At 38.2% G+C, this 12,293-nt stretch overlaps 1 protein-coding gene across 6 annotated transcripts in view; it reads left to right on the forward strand.

The window, feature by feature from the left end:
• The first annotated feature begins 247 nt into the window (after nt 1–247).
• The window catches only part of LOC128558199 (uncharacterized), a 79,671-nt gene continuing 67,625 nt past the window's right edge, over nt 248–12,293 (forward strand). For all 6 annotated transcript variants that reach the window (XM_053547035.1, XM_053547040.1, XM_053547044.1 and 3 more), the window contains exon 1: nt 248–386. The gene's annotated coding sequence lies outside the window, so the exon portion shown is untranslated. The remainder of the gene's footprint in view (nt 387–12,293) is intronic.

The following is a 12,293-nucleotide window of genomic DNA, read 5'->3' on the forward strand; positions in this document are numbered from 1 at the left end:
GTTAAAATGTTTGAGCTTTTGTTCAGCTGGCGCTCCATAAAATGCTACAAATAACGTGAAATCATATTACCTCATTTTTTTGGCATTGTGGAATCCTTTTAATTTTGTAACAAAAGAAACGAATAAAATCTATTTAAATCACAGAACTTGGGTTTTCTGTTTCTATTTAAATATGTCCTTGGATAAATATAACTCAACAGCGTAATACAATCTTATTTATACAGGTGTATTCGATTTGTGTATATAAACGGTATGCGGAAGCTAAGCTGTAATTTTAATGTTGAATGAAGAGTACAATTAATTTTTCATGCTTGTCTAACATAATTTTCAGTGAAGCAAATAAATTTACCTCTGGTGAATCAAAATACGTGAAGGATTTCAGTCAGGTATTTAGATACTTTTTAAATTGTAGTTTCTTAAAAAAAGATATATATCTTTGTATATGCCCTTTTCTCGTTATTCCGAGCCCCTTAACCAGTATTTCAGTTCTTGTCGGTAACAGTTTTAAGTTTCATTGTTTGATACTCCAACATCTAAACTTAAAAAATCCACATGAAGAAAAATTTTAACGATTATTGTCAATGAATAATCCATGCTTTCACATGATAACCCTTACCCTCTGAAACAGTCAAATGCTTTCTCGTTGAACCGAGACTTGTGATCATTTGTACTAGCTCTCAAAAACTAAGGCTGTTTTTGAAAAAGTTATTTTTTAAAGTTAAGAACAGATATATAATTGTGTTTGCAGACAAAAAAGTTTTACAATAAGTGGTTTCTGTTTTCTGTAAGAAGGTTATATGTTATATATTGTGCCAAAATTTTCTGTTGTGTATTTCTATTTTCTTTTTGTTTTTGTTTAACTGTCATATGATTTGCCACAACATACAAAAAATTAAGAAACAGGAAACAGCTGCAAGTGCAAATTTTCCAAAGGCTCGGATCAATGAGAAGGCTCGGAAGTACGAGAAACAGGCATACTATTAAGTCATTTAACATTGTTCTGTACAATACGGAGATATATCTGGACGAGTACCCAGCTGAGAAAACAATATTGCTGGGTACGAGTCTAGACATATCTCGTATTGTACAGTGCAATGTTAGATAAACTTTTTATTCTATATCTATTTTTTAGTTTAAATTAATAATGATTCACTGCTGAATATTGCATTTCTGCCTTTTCATGATTATATAATTCTGATTTCATTGAGACGTATAATCAAACTTTGTACATAGAGCGCCTATTTCATCCGATTTACATTCGGAACATTTTCACGCGTTTCGGGCTTTATCGTATGTTTAACATGGGACTGTGGATAACGACAACAGGCCGCGCATGGTTGCAAAATGCGCATGCGTCAATTAGTTACTTTTTATAGATGTCGGAATTCCAACATTTACATATCTATGGGTGGCGGTTACCGCCAAAATTAGTAAATATACAATCCATTCATAAACAAGTCAGTCACTGCAGTGCATTTCAATGCCGTCTAGTATAAATCTCCAATCCGTCCAATATATTTACATTCAACGCATTTTATTTTGAAACCATTTAATACAAAACTGCATTCCATCCATTTAAACATGGAACGATGCATTGAAAACCTTATTGCGATGCACCGTAACATAAAACCATCTAACAAAACATGAAACCATGCAGCTCAATGTGAACCCGTTTAACACAACATGAGTACGTGCAGTGTAAGATGAAATGATTTATTACAACTTGACGCTGTTAAATGCATATTGACACCGCTTTGTGTAATTGAGAGCGGTGTATTAAAACTTGATGCCATGCAGTCCAATGTGAAGACGTTTAACGCAACATGAGTTCGTGCAGTGTAAAGTGAAACGATTCATTAAAGTTTGGCGCCGTCTAATGCATACTGAAACCATGTTGTGTGATTTGGAGCGGCGTTTAACGAAACACGGGTTTGACCTGTTATAAATATAGATTATGGATCAGTTTTACATAAAAAAACATCTTGAAATCTGTCCTAAAACCAGCTGTGTGGTACTATTCTATCATTTAATTTTAAACAGTTCCTGCGACTTATCTGAATATTAAAAGGGACCTTACTTTCGTGAAACATCTTTCTTCTTAGGTTAAGCTTTATCAGAAGTATGCTTCGTCAAAATTGCACATACTGCACAGTACAGCGTTTTGTCTTTTTGTTGTTGTTGTTGTTGTTTTGGTTGGACAGGATCTTTTTCCGTTTTTAAACAATATTTCATTTAAGTTGGGAAGTCAGTTTCCTGGATTTCATACGACCTGATAGGGGATTCGAGCGAACGTAGCAGATACCTGTGGATATAAAGTCAATACTAGTATGAAATCAAGGAAACTGACTGTCCAACTTAAATGGAGGACTGTTTAAAAACGGCTTAAGATTTTCCGCCGCCACTCCCCTCAGTCTCCCCACGTCTAACCTGCTGGCTTAGCTCAATTAGGGTGAGCGCAGATGTACGGATCTTGGGGTCGGGAGTCCGATGCCCGGGCTTGGCTATGTTCTCCTTGACGATCTGATAAAAGACATTGTGTCACATATCATTCGTCCTCAGATTCATCAAAGACATATAATATACATTATAGGTCTTTGGATCATGTTGGGAAGTTGACAGTTACCTGCTGAGAACAGGTGTGTACTGGTACAGAATCCAAGAGCACCGGTTAGGTTAACTGCCTGTCGTTACATAACTGAAATTCTGCTGAAAAACGGCGTTAAACCAAAAACAATCAAACAACTACACCCCCGCTCCATCCCGACCCCGACAAAAACAACAACCAAACAAAAATTGTGAAGAACATGTTAGTTTGATATACTGTCTAAAAGCATAAACATGTAAACAAAAATTTCATAGAATAAAAAATTAACTCAATTTTGTCATTATTTTTTTCTTTTACTGAGTCTGTTTCATGAAGCATACTTCTGAAAAAGCTTTAACGGAGAAGAAAAATGTTTCACGAAATAAGATCCCTTTAAATTTTGAGATAATCGCAGGAAATGTTTAAAATTAAATGTTAGATTTTTACCACAAGGTCGGTTTCAGGATAAATTTCAATATATTTTTATGTAAAAACAAGGAAGAATATCCAACAGGGAAGCCACGTTCCAAAAACACAGCCTTCCCACAAGCACACACGAACTGATATGTCTCATTTATGTCCGTTGAAAACTATCAAGTGGACACGTCTGCGGATGAAATAACGAGGTAGTAGTTTCATTTAACTGGAACTGGCTAGTGCAATTTGAATTCGTATATTTTTTCTTATATACATAGGTTACACTTACCCCATGAAACTGCAATGTTTAATGCAATTTTGTTCAAAACAATTACCTTGAAATGGAAAGTTTTGAGATATGGTTCTAAATATTTTATTCATGTAAAGCAATTAGACAGACATACAAATAAACAAAAATCGCCAACAGAACATTTAAAATAATGTTTCAATATAAAACATATGCAACAGAACTCCCTGTAACTTAGTGTTTCCTTCTGTAGACATCATTGCTTTCAAGTTAGACATGCACTTCAGAGGAAGCAAAACAGCATGTATTTCCTGAACCTGATTGTGATGTTTATTTGATTAAAATTCTAATCTTACATATCCCTTTTAGAGTTACTGCAGCCTTTCACAGTCACTGCCCTTGTGATAACTAACGAGAAAAATGAATGCCGTTCTCTAAAATTCAAACTATGTTTGAAGTGGATAAAATGTGTAAGGGACCGGGTAGCTCTATCAAAAGAGTTCGTCCTGTAAGCGAAAGGCCCCGGGTTCGAGTCCTGGTCACGCTGTACATTTTTCTCACCCAGTGACATATCCCCCATGGAGCAGCCTATAAGTCATTTACGAGGCAAAAACACGGTATCATAAGTTTGTGTCAACATACATTGAAATGGCAGCTTCAATATTTGACATATATATGAAGATAAGGTCTCACAATTCTTTCTACACCATTTGAAATATTAATGCTATATCGAATGGTATACATAAAAGTTAATTGTGCAGCATTTGATCATATTTGCATCATTTTTTTTCTACAAACGTTATTTGTACTGTTTTGAAATTACTTTAGCCATGCACCCACGGTTGTCATGGTCAGAGCAAGATCTGTATCATAAATACAGATAAATAGGTTCCAACTGATGTCATGGTCCGGTAACAACAGATAAAGTAGGTCTGTACAAGTACTATAGATAACCAGGCCCCAACTGTTGTCATGTTTGTGTAACAACAGTTAGAGCATGGTTTGTATAAGTACTGTAGATAACAAGGCCTCAACTGTTGTCATGGTTGTCTAAAAAAAGCTAGTAGTACTATAGATACCAACCACCAAACTTTTCTTATGGTTGTGTTACAACAGCTAGAGCATGGTCTGTATCAGTACAATAGATAAACCTGCTCCGGCTGTTGTCATTGACCGGTAGCAACAGCTAGAGCATGGTCTATATTATTACAATAGATAAACATGCAGCGGCTGTGTCATTGACCGGTAACAACAGCTAGAGCATGGTCTGTATTACAACAGCTGGAACATTGTATCAGTACTTTAGATAACCATGCCCAAACGTTTGTCATGGTTGTGTTACAGCAGCTACATCATGGTCTGTATCAGTACTTTAGATACCCAGACCCCACTTATTGTCATGGTTGTGTTACAACAGGTACAACATGGTCAGCATCATTACTTTAGATAACCAGACCCCAACTGTTGTCATGGTTGTGTTACAAAAAGCTACAGCATGGTCTGCATCAGTACTATAGATAATCAGACCCCAACTGTTGTCATGATTGTGTAACAACAGTAAGGACATGGTCTGTAGCAGTACTATAGATTAACAGGCTCTGACTGTGGCCATGGTCCGATAACAATAGCAGGAGAATAATCTGTATTAATACTAACGATAACCTGGCCCAACTGTTGTCATGGTTGTGTTACAACAGCTAGAGCACGGTCTGTATCATTACAATAGATAAACCTGCTCCGGCTGTTGTGTTTGTCCGGTAGAAACAGCTAGAGCATAATCTATATCATTACAATAGATACATATGCTGTGGCTGTTGTCATTGACCGGTAACAACAGCTAGAGCATGGTCTGTATCAGTACTATAGATAACCAGACCCCAACTTTTGTCATTGTTGTGTTACAACAGCTGGGATAATACAATACAATAGATAAACATGCTCCGGCTGTTGCCGTGGTCTGGTAGCAACAGCTAGAGCATAGTCTATATCAGTGCGAAAGATAAAATGTTGTCATGGACCGGTAACAACAGATGGAGCATGGTCTGTATTAGTACTATAAACACACAGGCCCCAACTGTTGTCATGGTTGTGTAACAACAACTGGAGCATGGTCTGTATTAGTACTATAGATGAACATGCTCCGGCTGTTGTCATGGTCCGGTTACAACAGCTTCAGCATGGTCTATATCAGTAATGTAACTAGGCCCCAATTAATCTCATTGTTATGTAACAACAGCTAGAGCATGGTCTGTATTAGTACTATAGATACCAACGACCAAACCTTTCTCACGGTTGTGTTACAACAGCTAGAGCATGGTCTGTATACGTACAACAGATAAACCTGCTCAGGCTGTTTTCATTGACCGGTAACAACAGCTAGAGCATGGTCTGTATCAGTACTAAATATAACCAGGCTATTCATGGTCTGCATCATTACTTTAGATAACCAGACCCCAAATGTTGTAATGGTTGTGTTACAACAGCTGCAGCATTGTCTATATCAGTATTATAGATAACCAGACCCCAACTGTTGTCATGGTTGGGTAACAACAGTTAGAGCATGTTCTGTATAAGTACTTTAGGTAAACATGCTCTGACTGTGGTCATGGTCTGGTACCAAGAGCTGGAGCTGGAGCATAATCTGTATCAGTACTAATGATAACCTGGCCCTAACTGATGTCATAGTTGTGTAACAACAGCTAGAGCATGATCTGTATTAGTACTATAGATAAACAGGCCCCAACAAATGTCAAGGTTGCGTTACAACAGCTGGAGCATGATATGTATCAGAACTATAAATAAATATGCTCCGGCTGTTGTTTTGATCCAGAAACAACAGCTGGATCATGGTTTGTATCAGTACTATAGATGAACATGCTCCGGCCGTTGTTATGGATCGGTACCAACAGATGGAGCAAGGTCTATATTAGTGCTATGAATAAACAGGCCCCAACTGTTGTCATGGTTGTGTAACATAGCTGGAGCATGGTCTGTATCAGTACTATAGATGAACATGCACCGGTTGTTGTCATGGTCCGGTTACAACAGCTACAGCATGGTCTGTATCAGTAATATAGATAACAAGGCCCAAACTATTCTCATGATTGTGTAACAACAGCTAGAGCATGATCTGTATCTGTACTAAATGTAACCAGGCCCAAATGCTTTCATGGTTGTGTTACAACAGCTGGAGCATTGTCTGTATCAGTACTGTAGATAACCATGCCCAAACGTTTGTCATGGTTGTGTTACAACAGCTACATCCTGGTCTGTATCAGTACTTTAGATACCCAGACCCAAATTATTGTCATGGTTGTGTTACAACAAGTACAGCATGGTCTGCATCATTACTGTAGATAACCAGACCCCGACTGTTGTCATGATTGTGTTACAAAAGCTACAGCATGGTCTGTATCAGTACTATAGATAATCAGACCCCAACTGTTGTCATGATTGTGTAACAACAGTTAGGACATGGTCTGTAGCAGTACTATAGGTAAACAGGCTCTGACTGTGACCATGGTCCGGTAACAATAGCCGGAGAATAATCTGTATTAATACAAACGATAACCTGGCCCCAACTGTTGTCATGGTTGTGTCACAACATCAAGAGCATGGTCTGTATTAGTACTATAGATAAACATGCTACGGCTGTTGTCATGGTCAGCCAGCAACAGCTACAATATGGTCTGCATCAGTTCTGTAGATAACCAGGTCCCAACTATTCTCATAGTTGTGTAACAACAACTAGAGCATGGTCTGTATTAGTACTACAGATACCCAGGACCCAACTATTGTCATGGTTGTGTTACAACAACTAGAGTGTGACCTGTATCAGTTCTGTAACAATTTATAAACATAAGCTGTTGTCATGGTCCGGTAGCAACAGCTAGAGCATTGTCTATATTAGTGCAAAAGATAAAAATGCTCCGGCTGTTGTCATGGACCGGTAACAACAGATGGAGCATGGTCTGTATTAGTACTATAATTACACAGGCCCCAACTGTTGTCATGGTTGTGTAACAGCAACTGGAGCATGGTCTATATTAGTATTACAGATGAACATGCTCCGGCTGTTGTCATTGTCCGGTTACAACAGCTACAGTATGGTCTGTTTCAGTAATGTAACAAGGCCCCAACTATTCTCATGGTTGTGTAACAACAGCTAGAGCATGGTCTGTATCAGTACTATAGATAACAATGCCCCATCTGTTTTCATGGTTGTGTACAACAGCAAGAGCATGGTCTGTATTAGTACGATAGATAAACCTGCTCAGAATGTTGTCATTGTCCGATAGCAACAGTTAGAGCATAGTCTATATCATTACAATAGATAAATAGTATGCTGCGGCTGTTGTCATTGACCGGTAACAACAGCTAGAGCATTGTCTGAATCAGTACTAAATATAACCAGGCTCCAACTGTTTTCATGGTTGTGTTACAACAGCTGGAGTATGGTATAAATCAGTACAATGGTTAAAAATGCTCCAGCTGTTGTCATGGTCCGGTTACAACAGAAAGAGCATGGTTTGTATCAGTACTATAGAAAACAAGGCCCCAACTGTTGTAATGGTTGTGTAACAACAGCTTAAGCATGATCTGTATCTGTACTAAATAAAACCAGGCCCCAACTGCTTTCATGGTTGTGTTACAACAGCTGGAGCATTGTCTGTATCAGTACTTTAGATAACCATACCCAAACGTTTGTTATGGTTGTTTTACAACAGATACATCATGGTCTGTATCAGTACTTTAGATACCCTGGTCCCAGATGTTGTCATGGTTGTTTTACAACAGCTGGAGCATGTTCTGTATCAGTACTTTAGATAACAAGGCCCCAACTGTTGCCATGGTTGTGTGACAACCGCTATAGTATGGTCTGTATCAGTACTCTAGATACCAGGCCCTAACTGTTGTCATGGTTGTGTTACAACAGCTACATCATAGTCTGCATCATTACTTTAGATAACCAGATCCCAAATGTTGTCATGGTTGTGTAACAACAGCTGAAGCATTGTCTGTATCAGTATTATAGATAACCAAACCCCAACTGTTGTCATGGTTGGATAACAACAGTTAGAGCATGTTCTGTATAAGTACTATAGGTAAATATGCTCTGACTGTGGTCATGGTCTGGTACCAAGAGCCGGAGCATAATCTGTATCCGTACTATTGATAATCTGACCCTAACTGATGTCAGGTAGAGCATTGTCTGTATCAGTACTATAGATAAACAGGCCCCAACAATTGTCAAGGTTGCGTTACAACAGCTGGAGCATGATATGTATCAGTACTATAGATAAACCTGCTCCGGCTGTTGTCATGATCCGGAAACAACAGCTGGAGCATGGTCTGTATCAGTACTATAGATGAACATGCTCCGGCTGTTTTCATGGTCCGGTTACAACAGCTACAGCATGGTCTGTATTAGTACTGTAGATACCTAGGACCCAACTAGGACCCATTTTCCCTCAGGGTTGTGTTACAACAGCCAGAGGATGGTCTGTTTCAGTACAATAACCTACTACGGCTGTTGTCATGGTCAAGCAACAGCTTGTACAAGGTCTATATCAGTACAATAGATAAAGATGCTCCGGCTGTTGTCATGGACTGGTAACAACAGACAGTGCATTGTTTGTATCAGTACTATGAATAACCAGGCCCCAACTGTTTTCATGGCTGTGTAACAACAGCTAGCGCATGGTTTGTATCAGCACTAAATGTAACCAGGGCCCAACTGTTTTCACGGTTCTGTTATAAAAGCTGGAGCATCTTCTGTACCAGTACTATAGATAACAAGGTCCCAACTGTTGTTATGGTTGTGCTACAACAGGTGGAGCATGTTCTGCATCACTACTTTAGATAACCAGGCCCCAACGGTTGTCATGGTTGTGTAACAACTGTAAGAGCATGATCGATGTGGGTTCGAGCCTAACGCAGGGCTTTGAATTCTTCATGTGAGGAAGCCATCAAGCTGGCTTACGGAAGGTCGGTGGTTCTACCCAGGTCCCCGCTCTTGATGAAATAATGCACGGAGGGGCACCTATGGTCTTCCTCCACCATCAAAGCTGGAAAGTCGCCATATGACCTATAATTGTGTCGGTGCGACGTGTAACCAAACAAAATAAATAAAATAAAGTAAGAGCATGATCTGTATCCGTACCATAGGTAAACATGCTCTGACTGTTGTCATGGTCCGGAACCAATAGACGGAGCAAGGTCTGTATCATTGCTTAAGATAACCTGCCCAACTGTTCTCATGGTTGTATAAGAACAGGTAGAGCATGGTCTGTATTAGTACTATAGATAAACAGGCCCCGACAATTGTCGAGGTTGCGTTACAACAGCTTGAGCATGGTATGTATCAGTACTATATATAAACATTCTCCGGCTGTTGTCATGGTCCGGTAACAACAGATACAGCATGGTCTGTATCAGTATTGTAGATAACCAGGTTCAAACTGTTGTTGTGGTTGTGTAACAACAGCTAGAGCATGGTCTGTATCAGTAAAATAAACCTGCTCCGGCTGTTGTCATGGTCCGGTAGCAACAGCTAGAGCATGTTCTGTATCAGTATAATAGATAAATATGCTCCGCTTGTTGTCATTGACCGGTAAGAACAGATAGAGCATGGTTTCCTTCAGTACTAAAAGTAACCAGGTCCCAATTGTTGTCGTGGTTGTGTAACAACAGCTAGAGCATGGTTTGTACCAGGACTGTAGACAACCAGGCCCAAAATGTTATCATGGTTGTGTTACAACAGCTAGAGAATCGTCTATTTTAGTACTATAGATAAACAGGCCGCAACTGTTGTCATGGTTGTGTAACAACAGCTAGAGCATGGTCAGTATCAGTACTATAGATACTCAGGACCCAACTATTCTCACAGTTGTGTAACAACAATTAGATCATTGTTTGTATCAATACTATAGATAAACATGCTCTGACTGTTGTCATGGTCCGCTACCAACAGCCGGTGCATCTGTTTCAGTATCAAAGATAATTAGGCACCAACTGTTGTCATGGTTGTGTTACAGCAGCAGGAGCATTGTCAGTATCAGAATCATACCGTGCTGCAGATGCTTTTACCGAACCATTACAAAAGACGGAGCATGGTTATCTATAGTACTCATATATACCATTCTCCAGCTGTTGTTACCGAACCACAACAACAGCCAGAACATGTTTATCTGTAATACTGATATCGAGGGGTTAAAGCCAGAACGATAGAAGTCCATTTTTCAAATAGTGGAGAGAAACGCAAAAGAAGGTTTTAGACACATAAAACTTTTTTATTTAATGGGAATATTTAGGTATGATTTAGTTATATTATAGTCAATAATGTTGTTATAATATAGGAAGACTATAAAAGGACTTCTTACAAATTTAACTGGTTTTATAGTTAAAATTGTACTTAACTCAATCTGGCATACAACAAAATGCAAAATAATTCGAAGGTTTAAATGTGTTATGTGCACTTAGTACTCTAAAAAATATCAATAATGTTGATTTTATTGGATGCCATACTGTCACAAGTGCACTTATAACAAAACTATCAAACCCTATGACATGATTTACAAAGACTAAGGAAATATGTGCACTTAGTACAAATAGAAATGTTGAGTAAAAGGGGTATAAATTTACAGATTATGTTTAAAATTGTATAACAATTACACCACACAATTTCAACAATCCATTCTAGATATTAGTAAAAGAATGTTTTCCCATCTGTTTCTAGTATATAGTACCTCTTAAAACAAAACAATTCTTTTGTACTTATAACAACTATTCAATATCAGAGTTATCACTTACTTCCAACATGTCTGGTTCTGATAGGCAGTCTCTGGCTGCTTTTTCTGAATGAACATTCTTGAAATACTGATGGAATTCTGAAGATATTGTTCCATCAGAACAAAGCTAGAGAAGGTCCTTCCTTTTTTGTTTAATGGGAAGTTTTGTATTTTAGATCGGCAGTAAATCAGATTTTATAGAAGCTCCTTTCCTTGATGCTTTCAGTTTTATACAGTAGAAATGTAGATCATAGAAACATATTCATTTCCAGGTTTACCTTCTGTAAATTTTAACCTTTTAGTTTTTTCCACTTTTCTGTCCCTTTTTATCTTAGCTTTTTTGGAAAAACTCTCACTGGTAAATGTTATTTGTAATACCGATATATACCGTGCTCTTTCTGTTCATTTTAAACCATGACAACAATTAGGGCATGGTTATCTATAGTACTCATATTACCTTGATCCAGCAGTTGTTATCGAACCACAACAACAGCCAGAACATGGTTATCTGTAATACTGATATTTACCATGCTCTTCCTGTTGTAACCAAACCATGACAACAGTTAGGGCATGGTTAACTATATAACTCATATATACCGTACTCAATCTTTCGCTACCGAACCACCACTACAGTTGGGTCATGTTTAACTATAGTACTGATAAATACTACTCTCTACCTATAGTACTCATATATCATGTTACAGTTGTTGCTACCGAACCATAACTACAGCACGGCTGTTGTTATCAAACCACGAAAAGAGTCAGTGCATGGTTATTTATATTCCTCTTGTATACCATGTTCCAGCTGTTGCTACTTGTGGACATGGTAAACTATAGTACTGATATATACCATGCTCCAGCTGTTGTCATCGAACTAGGACTATAGTTAGAGCATTGTTTTCAATATAACTCATATATATCGAACCATAACAACAGCCAGAATACTGTAATACTGATATAAACCATGCTCTTCCTGTTGTTACCAAACCATGACAACAGTTAGGGCATGGTTATCTATAGTACTCATATTCATCGTGATCCATCAGTTGTTATCGAACTACAACAACAGCCAGAACATGGTCATCTATAATACTGGTATATACCATGCTCTTCCTGTTTTACCAAACCATGACAACAGTTGGGGCATGGTTATCTATAGTACTACTATTTACCATGCTCCCACTTTCGTTACTGAACCACAAAAACAGCCAGAACATGGTTATCTGAAATACTGATATAAACCATGATCTTCCTG

The sequence above is a fragment of the Mercenaria mercenaria genome, chromosome 1, assembly GCF_021730395.1.
Source record: "Mercenaria mercenaria strain notata chromosome 1, MADL_Memer_1, whole genome shotgun sequence".
Lineage (NCBI taxonomy): Eukaryota > Metazoa > Mollusca > Bivalvia > Venerida > Veneridae > Mercenaria > Mercenaria mercenaria.